Source organism: Pongo pygmaeus, chromosome 22, assembly GCF_028885625.2.
Source record: "Pongo pygmaeus isolate AG05252 chromosome 22, NHGRI_mPonPyg2-v2.0_pri, whole genome shotgun sequence".
Classification (NCBI taxonomy): domain Eukaryota; kingdom Metazoa; phylum Chordata; class Mammalia; order Primates; family Hominidae; genus Pongo; species Pongo pygmaeus.
Window position 1 is genome coordinate 37,771,190 of NC_072395.2, and position 25,098 is coordinate 37,796,287.

Below are 25,098 nucleotides of genomic sequence, written 5' to 3' on the forward strand. Positions count from 1 at the left end.
AAACAAGCAATGGGGAAAGGATTCCCTATTTAATAAATGGTGCTGGGAAAACTGGCTAGCCGTATGTAGAAAGCTGAAACTGGATCCCTTCCTTACACCTTATACAAAAATTAATTCAAGATGGATTAAAGACTTAAATGTTAGACCTAAAACCATAAAAACCCTAGAAGAAAACCTAGGCATTACCATTCAGGACATAGGCATGGGCAAGGACTTCATGTCTAAAACACCAAAAGCAATGGCAACAAAAGCCAAAATTGAGAAATGGGATCTAATTAAACTAAAGAGCTTCTGCACAGCAAAAGAAACTACCATCAGAGTGAACAGGCAACCTACAAAATGGGAGAAAATTTTCGCAACCTACTCATCTGACAAAGGGCTAATATCCAGAATCTACAATGAACTCAAACAAATTTACAAGAAAAAAACAACCCCATCAAAAAGTGGGCAAAGAATATGAACAGACACTTCTCAAAAGAAGACATTTATGCAGCCAAAAGACACATGAAAAAATGCTCATCATCACTGGCCATCAGAGAAATGCAAATCAAAACCACAATGGGATACCATCTCACACCAGTTAGAATGGCAATCATTAAAAAGTCAGGAAACAACAGGTGCTGGAAAGGATGTGGAGAAATAGGAACACTTTTACACTGTTGGTGGGACTGTAATCTAGTTCAACCATTGTGGAAGTCAGTGTGGTGATTCCTCAGGGATCTAGAACTAGAAATACCATTTGACCCAGCCATCCCATTACTGGGACTATAAATCATGCTGCTATAAAGACACATGCACACGTATGTTTATTGCGGCACTATTCACAATAGCGAAGACTTGGAACCAACCCAAATGTCCAACAATGATAGACTGGATTAAGAAAATGTGGCACATATACACCATGGAATACTATGCAGCCATAAAAAATGATGAGTTCATGTCCTTTATAGGGACATGGATGAAATTGGAAATCATCATTCTCAGTAAACTATCGCAAGAACAAAAAACCAAACACCGCATGTTCTCACTCATAGATGGGAATTGAACAATGAGAACACATGGACACAGGAAGGGGAACATCACACTCTGGGGACTGTTGTGGGGTGAGGGGAGAAGGGAGGGATAGCATTAGGAGATATACCTAATGCTAAATGATGAGTTAATGGGTGCAGCACACCAGCATGGCACATGTATACATATGTAACTAACCTGCACATTGTGCACATGTACCCTAAAACTTAAAGTATAATAATAATAAAAAAAGAAAGAAAAAAAATGAATGAAAAAAAAAAAAAAGAAAAAGCTAATAAGCATCAGAACAGGATTCCTGAGGCTCTATCCAGAGTATTATTCTTCATACTGTGTTAGTTGCCTGTTGCCATCATAACAAATTATAACAAGCTTAGTGGCTTAAAATGAAAAAACTTTATTCTATTATAATCAAGAATCAAAAAGAAGGGCTAGAAATCAAAAGCACAATAATAGAATGATATGGCTTGGCTGTGTCCCCATCCATATCTCATCTTGAATTGTAGCTCCCATGATCCCCACACGTCATGAGAGGGACTAAGTGGGAGGTAATTCAATCATGGGGGCAGGTTTTCCCCGTGCTGTTCTCATCACAGTGAATAAGTCTCATGAGATCTGATGGTTTATAAAGCGCAGTTCCCCTGCACACCTTCTCTTGCCTGCCACCATGTAAGACATGCCTTTGCTCCTCCTTTGCCTTCTATCATGATTGTGAGTCCTCCCCAGCCATGTGGAACTGTGAGTCCATTAAACCTCTTTTTCTTTATAAATTACCCAGTCTTGGGTATTTCTTCTTAGCAGTATGAAAATGGACTAATACACAGAAGAATACCTTTGATGAGTATGTTGGTAAGCTAGACACAGCAGAAGAAAGAATCAATAATTTTGAGGATATGTCAATAGAAATTTCTCAAACTGAAATTTGAAAAGTATGAAGAAAACCAGAACATGACATTCCGTCACGTGGAATACTATCAAAAGTTGTACCATATAGATAATTGGAACACAAGAAAGAAATAAAGATAAAATGGAGAACTATTTGAAATAACAATGGCAGAGGTATTTTTTTTAACTAATGGCAGACACCAAATCACATATTCAGAAAGCTCAGAGAACACCAAGCAAACACATACCAAAATATGTACATGCCTAGTAATATATTCAAAGTGCAGACAACCAAAGACAAAAGACAAAGAGAAAATCTTGAATGAAGCCAGTGATGGAGTAGGGTAGGAGAACTTACCTATGGAAGAAAATAATAATTACAATAGGCTTCTCGTTAAAAAAATCAAAGAACCAAAAACAATCTATGTAAGCAACGAGTAGCAGAGTGAAATATTTGAAGCCTGGAATGCTATATCAAGTGAAATTATTCTTCAAGCATGAAGAAGAAATACTTTCTCAAACAACAAAAAGTGAAAAAAAATACTACCAACGTGTGTGCTTTATATAATTTATTAACAGAAGCTTAATAAAAAATGTTATAGAAACAAATATATAGATCAAAAATTTGGATCCACATAAAGAAAGGGGAAAAGGGTCATACCAGGAACAAATACAGTTGAAATAAAATGCTTTATTTCTCTGATTCTAAAATGACCTAAAAGTTAACTGTTTGTTAAAGTAACAATTGTAAAAACACATTGGATGACATAAATGAATAACACCAGTGTTACAGGAGATGTGAGTAAGAAATTGAGTATATTCTGTAATAAGGTACCTGCAGTAAGCATAAAGAACAGTAGTGTCATTTGAAAGTTAACTTAGATTAGTTGCAAATGTAAATCCCCAGGGAGCTCCTGCCCCATCAACTGAGAAGGGGCAGGGCTCCCGCTTGTCTCCAGCTCCTGCCATCTCCATGGAGTGTGCAGCCCCAGGCGCACCTCCTCACAGCCTGAGGAGGGAGCTCCAGGTCCTTGCTGGGCCCCTCTCTGCCGACTCCTCCATGCCTGACCACACTGCTCTCCCTTCAGTGGGAGACTTGGCCAGCCCCATTGTGGTGGCCCCTAGGGTGGCAGGCTCCAGGGGGCTCCTAGGGTTGGGCTCCAGAGACTGTCTACCTCCTCCCCACATCCTCCTCACACTGTCAGCAGGTGAGAGCAGTGACATGAGTCCAAGGTCCAGAGCAGCAGAAGCTCCAGGCCTGGGAGTGGGTCCTACCTAGTTGTGTGAGGGTGGGGCAGCAGAGTCAGCTGCCTCAGGAACACAGGGCACAGGGGACGCTGGGCGAAAGGGTCCCACCACTGCCACTGTTGCTCTTGCAGCAACTTCCACTGCCACCGCCCACGTCCCACCCTCTTCCCTCCCCCTTTCCCCGGCTCCTGCTCCAGCTCGCACGATGGCAGTGGCTGCATGGAAGCCTGCCACTTTCATCAACTATATCTATTAAAGAAATCAATATTCAATACAATTCTAAAGAAGAAAATGCCAGACACAGAGCATTTTATTGATGAATTCCACCAAACATTTAAAGAATAAAAAATACTAATATTACACAACCTTTTCCAGAAACTACAAGCAAAGGGAATACTTTCTGACACATTCTGTATGACACACTAACAGGCTGGAAACTCTGTGTGATAATATGATTATATATATATATATGTGTGTGTATATATATATATGTGTGTGTGTGTATATATATATATATATGTGTGTGTGTGTATATATATATATATGTGTGTGTGTGTATATATATATATATATATATATATCATTTTAGAGATATATGTCTCTATAATGCACCATCATGGTGAAAGATGTTAATAGCACAGGAAACTGAGTGTGAGTGTTTGGAAACTCTCTACATCATCATCTCATTTTTTTCTATGAATCTAAATTTTCTAAAAATAAAATCAATTGAAGTTAATTCAGTTTGATACTAGTACCTCTTAGCCCCCTAATAAGGCATTTTTTGATATACGATTTGTCAGCCTGCCGTATATACTGAGATAGATTGACAAAAATATCCTTGTCATTAACAAAGCCATTGGGGATGAAATTATGTGAAAGATTAAATATAGTGCCATAGTTGTTTTTAAAAGATTATATATAAACTATCAATAAAAGGGCTTTGACAATAAATTGGTAAAATTTTACCAGAAAACTTTGACACTTTATGGACTTAAAAATATATTCTAAATTGGTAAATAAATGCGAATGAAGGGTGGGGTTCTTCCAGGTATGGCAGGGTAGCTTGCATCCAACGAACCATCAAATGAACTAATGTACAGTGTCCCAAAGCAACCAGAAATTAGAAAGGAATTGAACCCTGAAAGAATGGAACAGTACTAGTAAAATTTATCTTTATACATATTTTTGTCTGAGGCCTTTACCCAAAATGTATGGAGTAGAACAAATAGAATTAAAGCAGAAAACTGCAGTATTATTTTTCTGAAGAATCAGTAGGCAGAATTTAAGGCTTTTAATTTTCTGGAAATGTTTGGCTAATCCCTGAACTACACATGCCTGAGGGCATACCAAACAGCTGAATTGTACCATCTGGAAGAATAGAAGAACTAAAGGAAATGTTAGTTCCTGCTCACCTGAGAGAAAGTATGTTTCATAAGATGAATCCAGCTAAGTTAACTGCCAGCAACAACAACTACAAACTCTTTAGCTCTTTCCTGAAACAAAGCAGAATTCAAAATTTCTACAACATATCATCTCAGTGTTTAGTATAAAATAAAAATTATTAAACATATGAAAAACAAGGAAATGTGAACTATAGTTCAGAAAAAAGTAGTTAATAGAAACGTATTTTGATGTGACTTAGAATTATAATTAGTATAGAGACATTATAAATTTAAGTTCCAGGACTTAGGAGAAAAATGCTAATAATGAATGAAGATGTGAGAAATCTCAGCAGAATTAAATAAAAATACTAGAACTACAAGGTAAAATATCTAAAATAAAAAATTTACTGCACTGTCTTAGCAGCAAATTAGAGATGACAGAATAATTGTTTTGTTATATCAGTTACAGATATATAGAAATCATCTGGCCTTAAGAACAGAAAGAAAATGATTTTTAAAATCCAAACTTAAGGACTTACAAACAATATCTCATGGCCTGATATATATGTAACTGAAGTTTCAGAGGGAAGGCTACAGAGAATAAAGCAGCAAAACTATTTGAAAAAATAATGGCCAAATATTTTCCAAATGTGGTGAATTAAGAAAATCAATAAATCCTCAAGTGTGATAAAAATAAAAACAGCATACATGAGCACACACATTGTCACTTTATATCAAAACTCTAAATATAAGGAAAAATGTTTAAAGCATCCTGAGAAAAATGAATGATACATTACTTACTAGAAAACAACAAGATGAATAACTACGACTTCTTATCCGAAACAATGGAGTCAAGAGGACAATGGATTGAGATCTTTACAATTCTGAAGCAAAATTAACAAGTTTTAATTCTGTACCCAGAAAATTAAATTTCAAATATTTAAGCAAAATTACTATATTTACAGATAAGCAAAAGCAGAGAATGTGTTGCTGGTGGACCTGCACTATAACAAAGACAATTCTTCAAGCTGAAGGATAATAACACCAGATGGAACCTTATAAATGCCAGAACAAATGAAGATCATTGGAAACAGTAAATATACTTTTAATTTTGTCTGATTTACATTAAAAAACCCATCTGTCTAAAACGACAAACATGTTGTTATTTTCTACGCTTAATAATGTAAGTAGATGTATTATATATGATAAATATAGCATAGAAGATGAATTAAATGTAAGCATAATACTATATTACATAAGATTTCGTAATATTAATTCTTAGTAGACTGTGATAAATTAAAAGCACATATTTTAATTCTTAGAGTGACCACAAAAAATAATGGAATGAGATATAGTATTGACATGGTTTGGCTGTGTCCCCACCCAAATCTTATGTTGAATTGTAACTCCCACAATTCCCATGTGTAGTGGGAGGGAACCAATGGGAGGTAATTGAATCATGGGGGCAGGTCTTTCCTGTGCTGTTTTTGTGATAGTGAATAAGCGTCACAAGATCTGATGGTTTTATAAAGGGGAGTTTCCCTGCACAAGTTGTCTGCAGCCATTTGAGATGTATCTTTCACATTATACCATGATTGTGAGGCCTCTCCAGCTATGTGGAACTGTGAATCCATTAAACCTCTTTGTTCTGTAAATTGACCAGTCACAGGTGTGTTTTTATCAGCAGCATGAAAACAGACTAATACAAGCATATTGAGACAGAGCCAGGATCTAAATAAAATTTGGTTTAAAAATAAATCAACAAAAGTATTTGAAACCTAATAAACATGATTTTAAAATTCTATACCCTAGCACTTATTAGTTATATCTTTTTTTCAAATAACTTATCCTTTTTGAGGAGTAGTTTTATCAAGTATAAAAATAATCTTGAAGTTGTTGTTTAAAGGATTATAAGATAACATTAGAAAGTACCAAATCTAATCTCTGTGGTTCAATAAATAGACAGTAGTTATCTCTAATTTTCTTCTTTATCCTAAAATAACTAGGAGGTTACTTCAATACAATAGCAGCAAAAAATATTTTTTAACAGCATCCGAATATATTCGAAAAATAACAGCAGTAATGAAAGAATTATATGGGATTATGCATAGGTTAATGATTGACGCATCAAAAGAATGCACATATAAGATTTTGTGAACATGTAATTTAAGTATGCTGAAAACAATAGAAAGCTAATCAAAGAGATGAGAGAGCTTTAGCATAAATATCATGTAGAAAGGGAATAATGAAAGAAAGACAAGAGCAGTATGGAGATGCAAGAGCTGTTAATAGCACAGAAAATAGGAAACAACATCATTATCTCCAGCTGCAAGTAGAAAAATGCAAAATCCTTTCACCTTCAGTCCTTATAACAAAATGACTGACTGTGAAGAATCACTTATAAACTTGAAATTGTAGCCTCATTACCCAGTTAATTGCTTTATTAAATATTTAATACTACCTTGTGGGAACAAAAGTGAATTGCATAGATAAACAAAAGTAAAGCTGGCTATCTTTTAAATGTAGAAATTACAATTTTTGTTTCCTCTACAAATTCATGACTAAAATTATGAGACAAAGAACGATCCTTCAGCTTCTAACCCCTAAGAAATATCCTGGACTTTGAAAAAGCTGTAATATGTGTGACCAACTTACATAGTTACTTGAATTTTGATAACTAGATCCTTTGATATTAGATCCTCTTATCCTCTTATGATTTTTTTTTTTTTTTTTTACGGAGTCTCGCTCTGTCACCCAGGCTGCAGTGCAGTGGCATGATCTCAGCTCACTGCAAGCTCCACCTCCCGGGTTCACACCATTCTCCTCCTACCTTAGCCTCCCAAGTAGCCGGGACTACAGGTGCCCACCACCTGTAGGGAGGGAGGAAAAGAAGAAGGGAGAGAGGGTGAGATGGAGGCAGGGAGGGAAAATAAAAGAAGGGTAGAAGAGAGTCTGACTCAATGTTTTAATAATTGCCTGCTCTTTCTCTTCTGAGCAAATTGATAAGAAAGTTAAGAAAATTGATTTCTCTTTCTCTCTGAGCAAATTGATAAGAAAGCCTGGGTGCCCCTTCCTTGGTGCCAGCAGGGGGTTCAAACTGTGCATGTCTTTGCCCATATCAGGGAACACTCAACTCTGCCCCACACTTACCCACCATATAAAAACCCCAAGCCAACCTGCTTTCCCTGCATTCTTAAGCTATTTTCAGACCAGCTTGAGAAGTGCACCTGTGCTAGCCACATAAATCTTCATTATCTGAGTAATAAATCTTTTCATACCCTCTCGGTGTGTATGATTTCATCAGCTTTGACATCAGAACCAAATTTTAGGTAGAAGTCCATCTTGTATCTGTAGGGTGACTACAACAGAAAGGACTTAAGATGAATGAAAATAAGGAAAAAAAAAATAGTGAGAGACAGAAGGAAGTCAAAAGCTAATGCTTTTTGAATGAGCTTCTTCCTCTCAACAACAAAAGCATGGTTCCAACCATATTCCTTCCCCAAATATGAGAACTGTTCTCAGTTCTACCCGTAAGAACTATCTGAGAAACATTAATAACAACATGGAAATAGATATCTAAGTGATAACATTATGGGATCCATCTGAGTTAGAGAAACCAAGCCAGGCCAAAAGGTAGAGAAATCTTCCGTATAATTTGTTGCCAAGTGCTTAAGTTTTGGTAGCCTAAAGAAAAATCAATTTGTGTTCCTATAAATAAGTATCACAAATGTTAGAATAAATTGGTTGAGTTTACTATAACCACTTCAAAATAGTAGCAGCTCACTTATCCATGAACTATTTTTTCTTTTGATTTTTTGAGACGGAGTCTTGCTCTGTTGCCCAGGCTGGAGTGCAGTGGCACGATCTCGGCTCACTGCAATCTCTGCCATCCGGGTTCAAGTGATTCTCCTGCCTCAACTTCCTGAGTAGCTGGGATTACAGGCCCGCACCACCACCTCAGGCTAATTTTTGTATTTTTAGTAGAGATGGGTTTTCACCATGTTGGCCAGGCTGGTCTCAAACTCCTGACGTCAGGTGATCTACCCACCTTGGCCTCCCAAAGTGCTGGAATTATGGGTGTGAGCCACCATACCTAGCCCTATAAGATGTTTTGAGTTATTTTCAGGTAAGCTTTTTCATAAGAAATTCTTCATTTAATTATCCCATCAGTTTGTTGGATGTATCTAACATTACAGATATTTGGGTTACACAGGATTGATACCTAAATGAGGATATGCAAAGTTGCTGTAATAGTACCTAAGTTTTGCCTTTGCAAATAAAAAAATAAATCTATCTCAACAGTATCTAACAGTGCTTTGCAACTTTGGTATTAAATATACTGATTGAGATGGCCACTCATTTTTCTCTGTAATCCGAGTTCTGTTTGTCAAGTTTGATCACTGGAAGGCCACTTTGGCAACCCCACAAGTTATTGAAACAAGCCCCTTATTAAATTTTATTTTTATTTTATTGCACTTTTAGCTTTCACTGTAGTTCATAAGAAAGTTATAAGAAAAAGGATGGCTCTTCAAATCAGCCATTGTGAACAACTTTACATACCTGTTTTTTTTTCTCACTTCCAACTTAGAAGGAAATGCATCATATATTCATTTACATTTCACTCATTAAACAAATACTAATTGAGCATCTACTATGTACCTAGCAGCATGAGAGGTGCTAGAGATAAAAAATGAACTATAAAGTAGAATCAGTTTTTATCTCCTTTGAGCTTACATCCTGGTAGGGTAAGAAATGTTACAAAGTAAATGCATTTTTACAAACTATACAAGTGCTATTAAAGAAATGTGAGAAAGAATATATAACAAAGACACACGACTGACTGAGCTGAGCTCTAAAGGTGGTGTGGGTATTATTAGAAAAATATTATTTCAAGTCCAGGGGAGGGTCAGGCTCTATGTTAGGAGGGAAATAAGTTCATTGGGGGAACTGAAAGGGATTTGTGAAAGAGTAAGAATTCTATAGATCATCATAATTTCTTGTGTGCGTGTGTGAATGTATGTATATGTGTCTGCGAGTCTCCAAGGAAATTCATATTTAAATTTAATACCGGGTAATGATAATTATGTGATATTACATTTTCCGCATATTTACTATTCCTTTCATCCTTGTAAATTTCTGGTCTAAAATTCTCTATATGAGTTGTTGGGTTTTATAATGTCATTTTTATTCCCCTTTGGAGCTGATAGAGGAGGGAGAGAAGACAGATGTGAAAGAAAGGGAAAGGAAGAAATAAAAGAAAAATGATAAACCTAACATCTTTCTAGCTGAAAGGAGGAACAGAAAGGTAGTTATAAATGATCCCAGCACAATGGTTAATATATATCCCATAGCTAAATTTGTCTTCTGTCTCTTACACTGTAAGATGAAATAAAATTAATTACATTGAACCATATTTTTTAGATAAAATAAACAGACTTTCTGGGCTGAGTGTTTTAGTAAAAACCCTTAGATTCCTCTAATATGCTAAATTTCAGGATAGAAATACAATGTATCATTGACTCAAAGCTGTAAAAGGTGCCTCAAAGGACCAAAGTTAGATCCCTAGATTTCTTCCAAGGGAAAAGATCAAAAACACTTAGAAACTTAAAATTTCTTATAATTAGATAGCCTTCAGTTTGATTGGCAGTTTAACAGTATAAATAAAAGGTGAGCTTTAATTTACAGCCTCAATATGACGTATTGGAAAATTAAATCATTTCCATATTTGCATAATAAAATTTATTATCTGTAATTAACTAACCTTTAGAAAATTTATTTTTAATTTCCTCCTGTCAACATATCTGAAAAATGCCAAGTTAACAAGCTTTAGCATATAAGTGACTACATTAATGTAGAAGTTATAGCAAGCATTAGATAGACGAAGCAGTCATGTCCTAAGTTAACTAAAGAGTTGTCATTTTATCACATTGTTCACTTGAAAACATATGAAAAAATACTTTATATCAATGCTAAATGACAATAAAATCATAAGACATTTTGTATACGCTAATCAGCTAAAGTAATCTAATCAGCACTGTTTACTTGGAATTCCTTTATATTTTATAACACTATATTTCATTCCATGGCAAAATCTAAAAATGAAAATTCAATTGCTTTTATTCTAATTGTTCTAACTCAACTGTAATGTGTTTATATTTTGTCATTGAACTTCAGAAGCAAGAGTTTTACAGTGACGTTTTTAAAATCTTCAACAATTAATAGAGAGTAATTTCTTGTCTCACTCCATGCTTGATGTAAGCAGTGTTAAGGGAGAATTAAAATGTATGTTATTCTACCATAGAATTTGGTTCTCAGGTCCTTATGTAATAAATACATGTTTTTTATGTGTTTACATTTATAAGTATTTATATACCACATATAAATGTATACATATATACACCATTTTTCAGATTGTATGACTATAGAAGCTCAAAGGTTTTTTTTTTTTACAATTATAAAAAATATGGATGTGAGGGCAATCTGGCTGGGACATCTGTCACCCCATGGATCTCCAGGGTTGATTCGGCTGATCTGGCTGACTAGGCTGGTGTCCCCTTCCTCCCTCACCACTCCTTGTGTGTCCGTCCTGAAGCTGCACACTCTGTTGAAGAGGACGACCATCCCAGACAGAGGAGGACCAGTCTTTGTTCAAGGGTATGTGAGTAGCTACACTCCCCTACTAGAACCTCCAAACAAGCTCTCAATTATAAACAAATAGCACCAAAACATTTAGCAACAGTCTCTTTGTTTATTTCTAGGATTTATCAAGCTCTGATTAATGCTCTATCTAGTCATTACAATTCATAGAAAGAAAAGCAGTGGTAGCAGGTGGCATTGTGAATTTAAATTAGCCCCATTGTGGAGAAGGACAGCAGGGGCTCTTCTATATCGGCTTCCTGAAAGCATGACACCAGCAATACTGTATGTTTTCTAAACTAGTCAGTTCATTAGCGTTCCACCAAAAATTTTTATTCCACTTCACTGTCTTAAAAATACCAGTTTGTTCACTCATCAGACTTCTTTACCTTGACATAAGAAATCTAGGGTATTGATAGTGAAAGATGTAAATTGAAACAAATAAAAGAAACCTTTTAAGCCAGTTCTAGAAGAAAGAGCCATCTTATCATACATCCTTATTTATGTACATAAATGCACACATATACAGACCCAGGAAGGAAATACTCATACTAACTCCACATCTTGCTCTTGTCAACAAAATTAAATATATGAATTACTTTAAATTACATCAGGTAGAAACTTTATATTACTTTTTTAAAAGCCAGACCTTTGCTAGATTAGAATTTAGCTTTTTTATGTCATGCTTCAGAAAAAAAGGGACCACAGTCTTTAAAAAATATAATTCAGTATCTTCTCATCCTTTTTTTCTCATCACAAGAATTGACGGCTGGGCGCAGTGGCTCAAGCCTGTAATTCCAGCACTTTGGGAGGCCAAGGCGGGTGGATCACAACATCAAGAGATGGAGACCATCCTGGCCAAAATGGTGAAACCCTGTCTCTACTAAAAATACAAAAATTAGTTGGGCATGGTGGCATGCGCCTGTAGTCCCAGCTACTTGGGAGGCTGAGGCAGGAGAATTGCTTGAACCCGGGAGGCAGAGGTTGCAGTGAGCTGAGATCATGCCACTGCACTCCAGCCTGGTGACAGAGCGAGACCATCTCAAAAATAAATAAATAAATAAAAAAGAATTGACCACACCACCTATCTAGATGCCTGAGTAGAAAACTTGAGATTCATCCATCACCATTCACAGCCATGTTCTTCAGATTTTACCTCCCAAATTTGTCTCAAATTCTCCCTCTTGGCCTGAGTTATCACCCGTGTCCAGGCTACTAGATTATTGCAATACAATGTATAGCTCTAAAGTGGAAACTTAATTCATCAAGAGTTAAGTTATTTCTCATTTTTCTAGAAATATATTGTAAATCTCATTTTTATTGACTGTTAAAAATCTTAGAGATTTATCAACTTTATCATGAAAAAACTTATCAACTTCACCATTAAAAATCTTATAAATGAGAGAAATAATTAAATTGCATGTCATTTACATCAGAAGATAATCTGACAGATTATTATTGAAATATACAAAAGTAGACTCTTCTCAAGCCAACATTATTGGCCACTGTCTCATAAAATATAGATTGTAGATGGCAAAAAGGAATAATTCTTTTTTTTTTTTTTGAGAAGGAGTCTTGCTCTGTTGCCCAGGCTGGAGTGCAGTGGCACAATCTCAGCTCACTGCAACCTCCACCTCCTGGGTTCAAGCGATTCTCCCTCCTCAGCCTCCTGGGTAGCTGGGGCTACAGGCATGTGCCACCAGGCCCGGCTAATTTTTTGTATTTTTTTAGTAGAGGTGGGGTTTCACCGTGTTAGCCAGGATGGTCTCGATCTCCTGATCTCGTGATCCACCCACCTCGGCCTCCCAAAGGAATAATTCTTTACATTATATAATTTTCACTCTTTCATTAGGGTGATCACTATATCAACTTTTACTTGTACAAGTTTGAGGCAAAAGCTATAGGAAAATGATACAAATGAATAAACTATACTTTCTAATATGAATAAACAACATTTATCTCTGCTTTTTCTACAGATTTCTTTTTCCTAATGACTTGCTTATTTGCCAAACTGGCACTAATGCAAGAACTCTGTGATTAACTGATGTTATTGAAGACTGCTTTAGACTGACTGACCATCTGCATGCCTCCAAAATTCATATGTTAAAAGCTAATCCCCAATGTGATGGTACTTGGAGGTGGGGCCTTTGGGAGATGATTAGGTCATGGGGGTAAATAGGACTAGTAGCTTCTAAAAGAGGCTCCAAAGAGTTGCCTTGCCCTTTCCCCCATGTAAGGACACAGTGAGAAGACAGTTGTCTATGAAGCAAGCAGTAGGCCCTCACAGACACCAAACCTGCTGATATCTTGATTTATGACCTCCATAACTGTAAAAAGTAAATGTTTATTGTTCAAGCCACCCAATCTGTGGTATTTTGTTGGATCAGTCCAAATTGACTAAGACAAAGGCCTAAAAATCACAGATAGAAAAATGTATCACTAAATATCATATATTCCTCCATTCCCAGCTATATCTATCACAAAGTTCCATATTCAGCCTGTCTTCCATCAGGCACCAACTCCCCATCACCTATGGCTGTAAGTAAACAGCTCTTCCCCAATCTCTTATCTTCTCTAGGACCAGAGATTCCTCTGTGTCTTGGTAAGAGCAAAGTAAAATTGGACATTTCTTCATATTGAACACTCTTCATCCAAGGATGACTCATTTACTCTTATTATGCAGAGTGATTTACCATTCCATTACCTGGACCATTCCATTTTCTTTGAAACACAGCACAAGTGTTTTACCATCAGAAAATAAAAGGGTCTATTAAAGTACCTTTCCATATAAAATAATTGCAATCTTTCAACCACTCTATTTGAATTTGGAAACAACTGTAGTTATGTTTAAATAGGGTGCTTTTGCTTTTTCCCAACTTTCCCATTAATAATTTTTGAAGGCTCTGGTATTTAATTTACTTTTGTTTATCTTTATTATAGAGTTTCGGCAAAGCAATATGTAAAGGAAATGAAATAAGCAGTTGGACAAAGTGGAAAAATTAATAGTATACATAATGTTTTAATTTTACACCTAAATCCTTGAGAATTACCTAAAAATACATAAGAAGCTAAGAAGTTAAACCCAGCAAAAATCAAGGTTTAGATATTTATGAAGAAAACTGTAAAACTGTGTAGATATATATAAAGGAAAACTAAATAAACAGACATACAGGTCATGTTCTTGGATTAAACAATAAAAATGAAGTTATTTCCAAGCTAATGAGTAGTCTGAATGTAAAGTAAATCAAAATCTGACTTTATAGAATTTCTTCCTGCTTTTCTTCCCTCCCTCCTTCCTTCTCTCCCTCCTTTGTTCCTTCTTTCCTTCCCTCTTTCCTGTCTCCTTATTACATAAAATAAATATTTCATGTAGAAAACTATGTGTCACTTATTGTAGTAGATGCTAAGAATACTAGAGGCAATGATACAGATATACATTTGCACTCACTAAAAATGGCCTGGTAACAAATACATACAATTAAATAGAAATTAGGGTAAATTAAAAAATATATATATACACATACATAGACACACACACACATACATACACACACACATACAGCTATCTGTGTATATGTATAATTAGATATATATTTATTCTTTGTCTTCAAATAACAGTAAAAAAAACCAAAAAAGATTACTTCATTACATGGAGCAATAAACTGTTTTGCTGAACAGACAACATATTTTTCGACACAAATTCTACCCAAATTTATTTATAGGTTTAGCACCATTCCAATCAAACTTCCACTAGAAATTTTCTTTAAACTTGAAAACATAATTTAAAAAATCAATTTAGAAGAGGGAACAGGCAAATACAGACAAGACATGGTTACAAATGAAAGTGGTGAGGAATCATTGGCACTATCTTATGTCAAAGTCTATTCTTATGGTGCTAATGTTCTTTTTGTCCCCTTTGATGAGGTAACCTGGGGAAAAGTGCATAACCCAGTTTGTGAAGAGTTAGAGAAGGTGTTCTAGATGGGACCTCTAAGCAGAAATGGGAGGAATGTGTAAAACGTCAACCAAGAGAAAATTCCCGTAGTGAATTCTAGACACAGGAGCTGAAATGGGTAAAAGCCAGGAGACAGTGTGGCACACTGGAGGAAAGGAAAGTCATTCAGGATAGATGAAACATAGAGTGTGGAAATATTGAGAGGCATGCTGGCACCACATCTGAAGAGCTCTCAAGCTACATACTGAATGCAATGCACTGAGTGTTTAGTCTCTCCAAAATTCATACATTGAAATGTTAACTCCCAGTGTGGTGGGGTTTGGAGGTGGGGTTTTGAAGAGGTAATCAGACATGATGGTAGAGCCCTCATGAATGGGGTTAGTGCGTATGTAAGAAGAGGCCAGAATACTCTCTTGTTCTCTTATCAAGTGAAGAAACAACAAGAAGTCAACAGCCTGCAACCCAGAAGAGAGCCCTCATCATACACTGAATCTGCCAGTGCCTTGCTCTCATACTTCCCAGCCTTCCAAACTGTGAGAAATAAACATCTGTTATTTATAAATGAAGGTCTGCTATGGTACTTTGTTAAAACATCCCTAACTATGACTAAGTAACTAAGATACACTGCACTTTATCTCAAGGAAGAGAGAATCATTGAACGCTCTGAAGTTGAGGTAGCATGAGATTACATCTATGTTTTGAAAAACTCTAACTTTTAATTTTTTCTTAAGGAAAGAAACTTGAATATGTTGAACCACTAGTGGAAGGAAGACAATAGATCAGGAAAAGCTGATGACATCGAATAATTGATGAAATGAGATTCCTGGGGGTGGAATAGAGTGCCCGGAGGGTTTAAGTTTAGAAGAAGAGCTAGTGTACCTACAATATTCTTAATACACTTGAGTCAAATGTCAGTATATCTTTGATATCTGATTAAGCAAGTTTTTACAAAAAAAAATTGTTAAATATTAAAGCCATAATTTTTGCAATAGTTGAGGCTCATTTATATCCTGCTTAATAAAAATTCATCATATGTAAATCAGCACATATATAATACTTAATTTACTTGGTTGTTTAGTGCAATACCCACATAACATTTGGAACATTAAAGATGTAATAGAAAGTATAGTCACATTCATGGATAGAATCACATTTTTCTATTGTCTACTTTGATGAAAAATTAATAATTTTAAATACAAGTAAGATGCCATATTGGATTATTTTATATTCTTAAATAGGACAAACATCTAATATCAAATTTTATCTTACTAATAATAATGAATTTATTTTTAAATGATGTGGGAATAAACATTTGATATCAAATTTATATTATGTAGAATAGTTCATCAGAAGCACAGATATGTCTTTCTCATTATTGACTATGTATTTTCAAAATAACCTGAAAGTAATTTGTGTGGTATTTGAAATAGTGTATTGTCTATGGCGTACTACCCTGAATATGTCCAATCTTGTCTGAAATTGGGAAATGCGGCCTGTGTATGAAAGTCTGTTGGGTCATGAACAGCCCAGCAACTTCCACTCATCAAGCTGCTATTTTGTGGGCATTGTCACAGTGACTTGGGAAATTATCTAGGGAATTATGCTGTATGGTATACTTGACATGTGGCAAACATCCTCAAAAGACAGGAGTTTGTATTAATTCATTGCCTGCCTATATTACACAGAAAACACAGGACATTTGCAGAATAACTTGCTTCTTGCTATCTGGCTTTATCTATCTGGTTTTATTCCACTCTCTTTTATCCAAGGTGGCCAGTAATCCGGAGCCAAGCATTACCTAGATTCAAGATCCCAGACCACTTCACCCAACCAATTTCTACCAGAACTACTTTCCAATTATCTCACATCTAGTAAGCCATTTCCTATCCTTTGAAATCAGGGAAACTTTGACCCTAAAGAGACCCTTAACTACATACAATACAGATTTGACCTTTCATGCAGGACAGAGCTGTGGTCCCCTTCTCTCCATCTTCTCTACCTCCAGCTCCTGTCTCACTGTCTCATTTACCTCTCCACTCTATGCCCTAGTGACTTTCCTCTACCCTTAGGACCCCAGTGTTTTCTCTGGGCTTTTTACAACCTTGTGCCTATCTACCTTTTCACTTACCTCAGTCCATTGTACAGTATCTGCTTAGATGTTTGTTTCACATGCTACACTGTGAATTCTAAACATCAGAGACTGTTTTTTTGTTGTTGTTTGTTTTTTTATTTCTAAGACTTTGTGGTGTTTTCAGCATATAGTAGAGGCTTAGTTAAATGCTAAAGAAATCTATGAATTAGCTCTATCATTTCACTTTGTGGCACTTTCGATACAAAATAAGTTATATTAAGGTCACTTAACAATTTCTTTTCTCAAGGAAAAGGCAATGAAGTTACTGTAACCACTCAATGCGTTCAGTTTACCCACATCCTAGACAGAGTCAATTTATCAAGACTGGAGAATTGCAATAGAGAAAGAGTAATTCATGCAGAACCAGCTGTGCTAGAGACCAGAGCTTTATTATTACTCAAATCAGTCTGCTGGAGCATTCAGGGATCAGAGTTTTTAAGGCTAGTTTAGTGGGTAGGAAGCCAGTGAGTCAGCAGTGCTAATTGGTTGAGTCAGAGATGAAGACATAGGAAGTCTAAGATGTCATCTGGTGCTGAGTCAGTTCCTGGGTAGGGGTCACAAGATCAGATAAGCGAGTTTATCCATCTGGGCGATGCCAGCTTATCCATCAAGTGCAGGGTCTTCAAAATATCTTAAGCACTGATCTTAAGTTTTACAATAGTGATGTCATCCTCTGGAGCAATTTGGGGAGGGTCAGACTCTTGTCGCCTCTGGCTGCATGACTCCTAAACCATAATTTCTAATCCAAATTCTAACAAATTTTGGCTAATTTATTAGTCCTACAAAGGCAGTCTAGTCCCCAGACAAGAAGAGGGATTGTTTTGGGAAAGGACTGTTAGCATCCTTGTTTCAAACTACAAACTATAAACTAAGTTACTCCAAAAGTTAGTTTGGCCTATGCTCGGAAATGAACAAGGCCAGCTTGAAAGTGAAAAGCAAGATGGAGTTGGTTAGGTCAGATCTCTTTAACTGTCTCAGTTATAATTTTGCAATGGCAGTTTTATTACTAGACAAACTAATTTATAATTTTTTATTTATCAGGCGTATTGAGGGAACAGAGAGACCCTCTCATATTGTTTTATATTGTTTTATACTCAGTACCTGTTTTAAGAAAAAAACAATGAAGGGAAATCAAAGAGAGGCAGCCCGGTGCCAGGCCCAAAACCAGGCCTGGGCCTGCCTGGCCTAAACCTAGTAGTTAAAAATCAACTCACGACTTAGAAACCGATGTTATCCATAGATTCCAGACATTGTATAAAAGAACATTGTGAAACTCCCTGCTCTGTTCTGTTTCACTCTGACCACTGGTGCATGCAGCCCCTGTCACGTATCCCCTGCTTGCTCAAATCAATCATGACCCTTTCATGTGAAATCTTTAGTGTTGTGAGCCCTTAAAAGGGACAGAAATTGTGCACTCAGAGGGCTCAGATTTTAAGACAGTAGCTTGCCGATGCTCCCAGCTGAATAAAGCCCTTCGTTCTTGTCAGGCCTCTGAGCCCAAGCCAAGCCATCGCATCCCCTGTGACTTGCACGTATACGCCCAGATGGCCTGAAGTAACTGAAGAATCACAAAAGAAGTGAAAAGGCCCTGCCCCGCCTTAACTGATGACATTCCACCATTGTGATTTGTTCCTGCCCCACCTTAACTGAGTGATTAACCCTGTGAATTTCCTTCTCCTGGCTCAGAAGCTCCCCAACTGAGCACCTTGTGACCCCCGCCCCTGCCCACCAGAGAACAACCCCCTTTGACTGTAATTTTCCTTTACCTTCCCAAATCCTATCTCCCTTTGCTGACTCTCTTTTCGGACTCAGCCCACCTGCACCCAGGTGAAATAAACAGCTTTATTGCTCACACAAAGCCTGTTTGGTGGTCTCTTCACACAGACGTGCATGAAATTTGGTGCCATGACTCAGATCAGGGGACCTCCCTTGGGAGATCAATCCCCTGTCCTCCTGTTCTTTGCTTCATGAGAAAAATCCACCTACAACCTCAGGTCCTCAGACTGACCAGCCCAAGAAACATCTCACCAATTTCAAATCCGGTAAGCGGCCTCTTTCTACTCTCTTCTCCAACTTCCCTCACTATCCCTCAACCTCTTTCTCCTTTCAATCTTGGCACTACACTTCAATCTCTTCCTTCTCTTAATTTCAATTTCTTTCATTTTCTGGTAAAGACAAAGGAGACACGTTTTATCCGTGGACCCAAAACTCTGGCACCAGTCACGGACTGGGAAGGCAGCCTTCCCTTGGTGTTTAATCATTGCAGGGACGCCTCTTTGATTATTCACCCATGTTTCAAAGGTGTCAGACCACGCAGGGACGCCTGCCTTGGTCCTTCACCCTTAGCGGCAGGTCCCGCTTTTCTGGGGGAGGGGCAAGTACCCCTCAACCCCTTCTCCTTCACGCTTAGCGGCAAGTCCTGCTTTTCTGGGGGAGGGGCAAGTACCCCTCAACCCCTTCTCCTTCACCCTTAGCGGCAAGTCCCACTTTTCTTGGGGAGGGGCAAGTACCCCTCAACCCCTTCTCCTTCACCCTTAGTGGCAAGTCCCACTTTTCTAGGGGGCAAGAACCCCCAATCCCTTATTTCCACACCCTGACCTCTTATCTCTGTGCCCCAATCCCTTATTTCCACACTCCAACCTCTTATCTCTGTGCCCCAATTCCTTATTTCCATGCCCCAACCCCTTCCCGCTTTTCTGGAAGGTAAGAACCCCCGAACCCCTTCCCTCCGTGTCTCTACTCTCTCTTTTCTCTGGGTTTGCCTCCTTCACTATGGGCAACCTTCCACCCTCCATTCCTTCTTCTCCCTTAGCCTGTGTTCTCAAGAACTTAAAACCTCTTCAACTCACACCTGACCTAAAACCTAAACACCTTATTTTCTTCTGCAATGCCGCTTGACCCCAATACAAACTCGACAGTAGTTCCAAATAGCCAGAAAATGGCACTTTGAATTTTTCCATCCTGCAAGATCTAAATAATTCTTGTCATAAAATAGGCAAACGGTCTGAGGTGCCTGACATCCAGGCATTCTTTTACACATCAGTCCCTTCCTAGTCTCTGTGCCCAATGCAACTCATCCCAAATCTTCCTTCTTTCCCTCCCACCTGTCCCCTCAGTCCCAACCCCAAGCATCGCTGAGTCTTTCTAATCTTCCTTTTCTACAGACCCATCTGACCTCTCCCCTCCTCACCAGGCCAAGCTAGGTCCCAATTCTTCCTCAGCCTCCGCTCCTCCACCCCATAATCTTTTTATCACCTCCCCTCCTCACACCTGGTCCAGCTTACAGTTTCGTTCCGTGACTAGCCCTTCCCCACCTGCCCAGCAATTTCCTCTTAAAAAGGTGGCTAGAGCTAAAGGCATAGTCAAGGTTAATGCTCCTTTTTCTTTATCTCAAATCAGATAGCGTTTAGGCTTTTTCATCAAATATAAATATCCAGCCCAGTTCATGGCTCGTTTGGCAGCAACCCTGAGATGCTTTACAGCCCTAGACCCTAAAAGGTCAAAAGGCCGTCTTATTCTCAATATACATTTTATTACCTAATCTGCTCCCGACATTAAATAAAACTCCAAAAATTAGAATCTGGCCCTCAAACCCCACAACAGGACTTAATTAACCTCATCTTCAAGGTGTAAAATAACAGAAAAAAGTTGCAATTCCTTGCCTCCACTGTGAGACAAACCCCAGCCACATCTCCAGCACACAAGAACTTCCAAACGCCTGAACCGCAGCAGCCAGGCATTCCTCCAGAACCTCCTCCCCCAGGAGCTTGCTACACATGCCGGAAATCTGGCCACTGGGCCAAGGAATGCCCGCAGCCCGGGATTCCTCCTAAGCCATGTCCCATCTGTGCGGGACCCCACTGAAAATCAGACTGTTCAACTCACCTGGCAGCCACTCCCAGAGCCCCTGGAACTCTGGCCCAAGGCTCTCTGACTGACTCCTTCCCAGATCTTCTCGGCTTAGCAGCTGAAGACTGACACTGCCCGATCACCTCGGAAGCCCCCTAAACCATCACGGACGCCCAGCTTCAGGTAACTCTCACAGTGGAAGGTAAGCCCGTCCCCTTCTTAATCAATACGGAGGCTACCCACTCCACATTACCTTCTTTTCGAAGGCCTGTTTCCCTTGCCTCCATAACTGTTGTAGGTATTGACGGCCAGGCTTCTAAACCTCTTAAAACTCCCCAACTCTGGTGCCAACTTAGACAATACTCTTTTAAGCACTCCTTTTTAGTTATCCCCACCTGCCCAGTTCCCTTATTAGGCCGAGACACTTTAACTAAATTATCTGCTTCCCTGACTATTCCTGGATTACAGCTATATCTCATTGCTGCCCTTCTTCCCAATCCAAAGCCTCCTTTGCATCCTCCTCTTGTATCCCCCCACCTTAACCCACAAGTATAGGATACCTCTACTCCCTCCTTGGCGACCAATCATGCACCCCTTACCATCTCATTAAAACCTAATCACCCTTACCCCGCTCAAGTCAAGATCCCATCCCACAGCACGCTTTAAAAGGATTAAAGCTTGTTATCACTGGCCTGCTACAGCATGGCTTTTTAAAGCTTATAAAGTCTCCTTACCATTCCCCCATTTTACCTGTCCTAAAACCCGACAAGGCTTACAAGTTAGTTCAGAATCTGCACCTTATCAACCAAATTGTTTTGCCAAACCCATATACTCTCCTATCCTCAATACCTCCCTCTACTACCCATTATTCTGTTCTAGATCTCAAACATGCTTTCTTTACTGTTCCTTTGCACCCTTCATCCCAGCCTCTCTTCGCTTTCACTTAGACTGACCCTGACACCCATTAGGCTCAGCAAATTACCTGGGCTGTACTGCTGCAAGGCTTTACAGACAGACCCCATTACTTCAGTCAGGCCCAAATTTCAGCCTCATCTGTTACCTATCTCGGCATAATTCTCGTAAAAACACACATGCTCTCCCTGCTGATCATGTCTGATTAATCTCCCAAACCTCAATCCCTTACAAAAGAACAACTCCTTTCCTTCCTAGGCATGGTTAGTGTGGTCAGAATTCTTACACAAGAGCCAGGACCACACCCTGTAGCCTTTCTGTCCAAACAACTTGACCTTACTGTTTTAGCCTAGCCCTCATGTCTGTGTGCAGCGGCTGCCACTGCTTTAATACTTTTAGAGGCCCTCAAAATCACAAACTATGCTCAACTCACTCTCTACATTTCTCATAACTTCCAAAATCTATTTTCTTCCTCATACCTGACGCATATACTTTCTGCTCCCCGGCTTCTTCAGCTGTACTCACTCTTTGTTAAGTCCCACAATTACCATTGTTCCTGGCCCGGACTTCAATCTGGCCTCCCACATTATTCCTGATACCACACCTGACCCTCATGACTGCATCTCTCTGATCCACCTGATGTTCATCCCATTTCCCCACATTGCCTTCTTTCCTGTTCCTCACCCTGATCATGCTTGATTTATTGATGGCAGTTCCACCAGGCCTAATCGCCACACACCAGCAAAGGCAGGCTATGCTATAGTACAAGCCACTAGCCTGCCTCTTAGAACCTCTCATTTCCTTTCCATTGTAGAAATCTATCCTCAAGGAAATAACTTCTCAGTGTTCCATCTGCTATTCTATCTGCTATTCTACTACTCCTCAAGGATTATTCAGGCCCCCTCCCTTCCCTACACATCAAGCTCGAGGATTTGCCCCCGCCCAGGACTGGCAAATTAGCTTTACTCAACATGCCCCGAGTCACAAAAACTAAAATACCTCTTAGTCTAAGTAGACACTTTCACTAAATAGGTAGAGGCCTTTCCTACAGGGTCTGAGAAGGCCACCGCAGTCATTTCTTCCCTTCTGTCAGACATAATTCCTCAGTTTAGCCTTCCCACCTCTATATAGTCTGATAACAGACCAGCCTTTATTAGTCAAATCAGCCAAGCAGTTTTTCAGGCTCTTAGTATTCCACGAAACCTTTATATCCCTTATAGTCCTCTGTCTTCAAGAAAAGTAGAACGGACTAAATCTCTTTTAAAAACACACCTCACCAAGCTCAGCCACCAACATAAAAAGAACTGGAAAATACTTTTACCACTTTTCCTTCTCAGAAGTCAGACCTGTCCTCAGAATGCTACAAGGTACAGCCCATTTAAGCTCCTGTATAGATGCTCCTTTTTATTAGGCCCCAGTCTCATTCCAGACACCGGACCAACTTAGACTGTGCCCTAAATAACTTGTCATCCCTACCATCTTCTGTCTAGTCATACTCCTATTCACCATTCTCAACTACTCATACATGCCCTGCTCTTATTTACACCGCCGGTTTACACTGTTTCTCCAAGCCATCACAGCTGATATCTCCTCGTGCTATCCCCAAACTGCTACTCTTAACTCTTGAAGTAAATAATCTTTGCTGGCAGGACTATGCTGAACCTCCATAAGCACTCTCTAATTAGATGTCCTAGGTCCTCCCAATTCTTAATCTTTTTATACCTGTTTCTCTCCTTCTTTTATTCCATTTAGTTTTTCAATTCATACAAAACCATATTCAGGCCATCACCAATCATTCTATACGACAAATGTTTCTTCTAACAACCCCACAATATCACCCCTTACCACAAGACCTCCCTTCAGCTTAATCTCTCCCACTCTAGGTTCCCACGCCACCCCTAATCCCGCTTGAAGCAGCCCTGAGAAACATCGCCCATTCTCTCTCCATACCACTCCCCAAAAATTTTCGCCGCCCCAACACTTCAACACTATTTTGTTTTATTTTTCTTATTAATATAAGAAGACAGGAATGTCAGGCCTCTGAGCCCAAGCCAAGCCATCGCATCCCCTGGGACTTGCACGTATACACCCAGACGGCCTGAAGTAACTGAAGAATCACAAAAGAAGTGAAAAGGCCCTGCCCCGTCTTAACTGATGACATTCCACCATTGTGATTTGTTCCTGCCCCACCTTAACTGAGTGATTAACCCTGTGAATTTCCTTCTCCTGGCTCAGAAGCTCCCCCACTGAGCACCCTGTGACCGCGCCCCCCCCCCGCCCCTGCCCACCAGAGAACAACCTCCTTTGACTGTAATTTTCCATTACCTTCCCAAATCCTATAAAACAGCCCCACCCCTATCTCCCTTTGCTGACTCTCTTTTCGGACTCAGCCCACCTGCACCCAGGTGAAATAAACAGCTTTATTGCTCACACAAAGCCTGTTTGGTGGTCTCTTCACACGGACGCGCATGAAACTTCTACAATTCGGTGTCTGAGAGGTTTTGTCTGCGGCTTGTCCTGCTACAGTATGAGGTTTTATTCTCCCCACTTCAAGCAAGTATTTGCTGCTCTATCTTTTCCAATACCAGTTGACTAATTTCTAAGGTCAACTGGGTACCAGACAATTCCATTCAATTCCAGCACTAACTACCCAGAGTTAACATCAGATCCTATGAGTTAAGGACTCAGTTCCACAAGACTGCCCCCCCGACTTCACAGGCCGACCGTAAATGGGGTGCATAGACTACTCATATTTTTGCCTTCCAACTACAAATTCCAGAGTTCACAGGATTCCCGACCCAAGTTTGGTAATTTTCTAGAATTAGAAGATTCTCCAGAACTCACAAAGACATTTTACATACTATTACGAGTTTATTATAGAGGTTATAACTCAAGAACACCCAAGGGGAAGAGATGCATATGGCAAGATATTGTCTGCTCAGGACCCAACATCCTCACAACACTTTGATGTGTTCCCCTTCCAGAAGTTCTCTGAACCCTGTGTTTTAGGGATTTTTATGGAGATTTCATTAAGTAGATATGATTGATTGAATTCAATCTCCAGTTCTCCT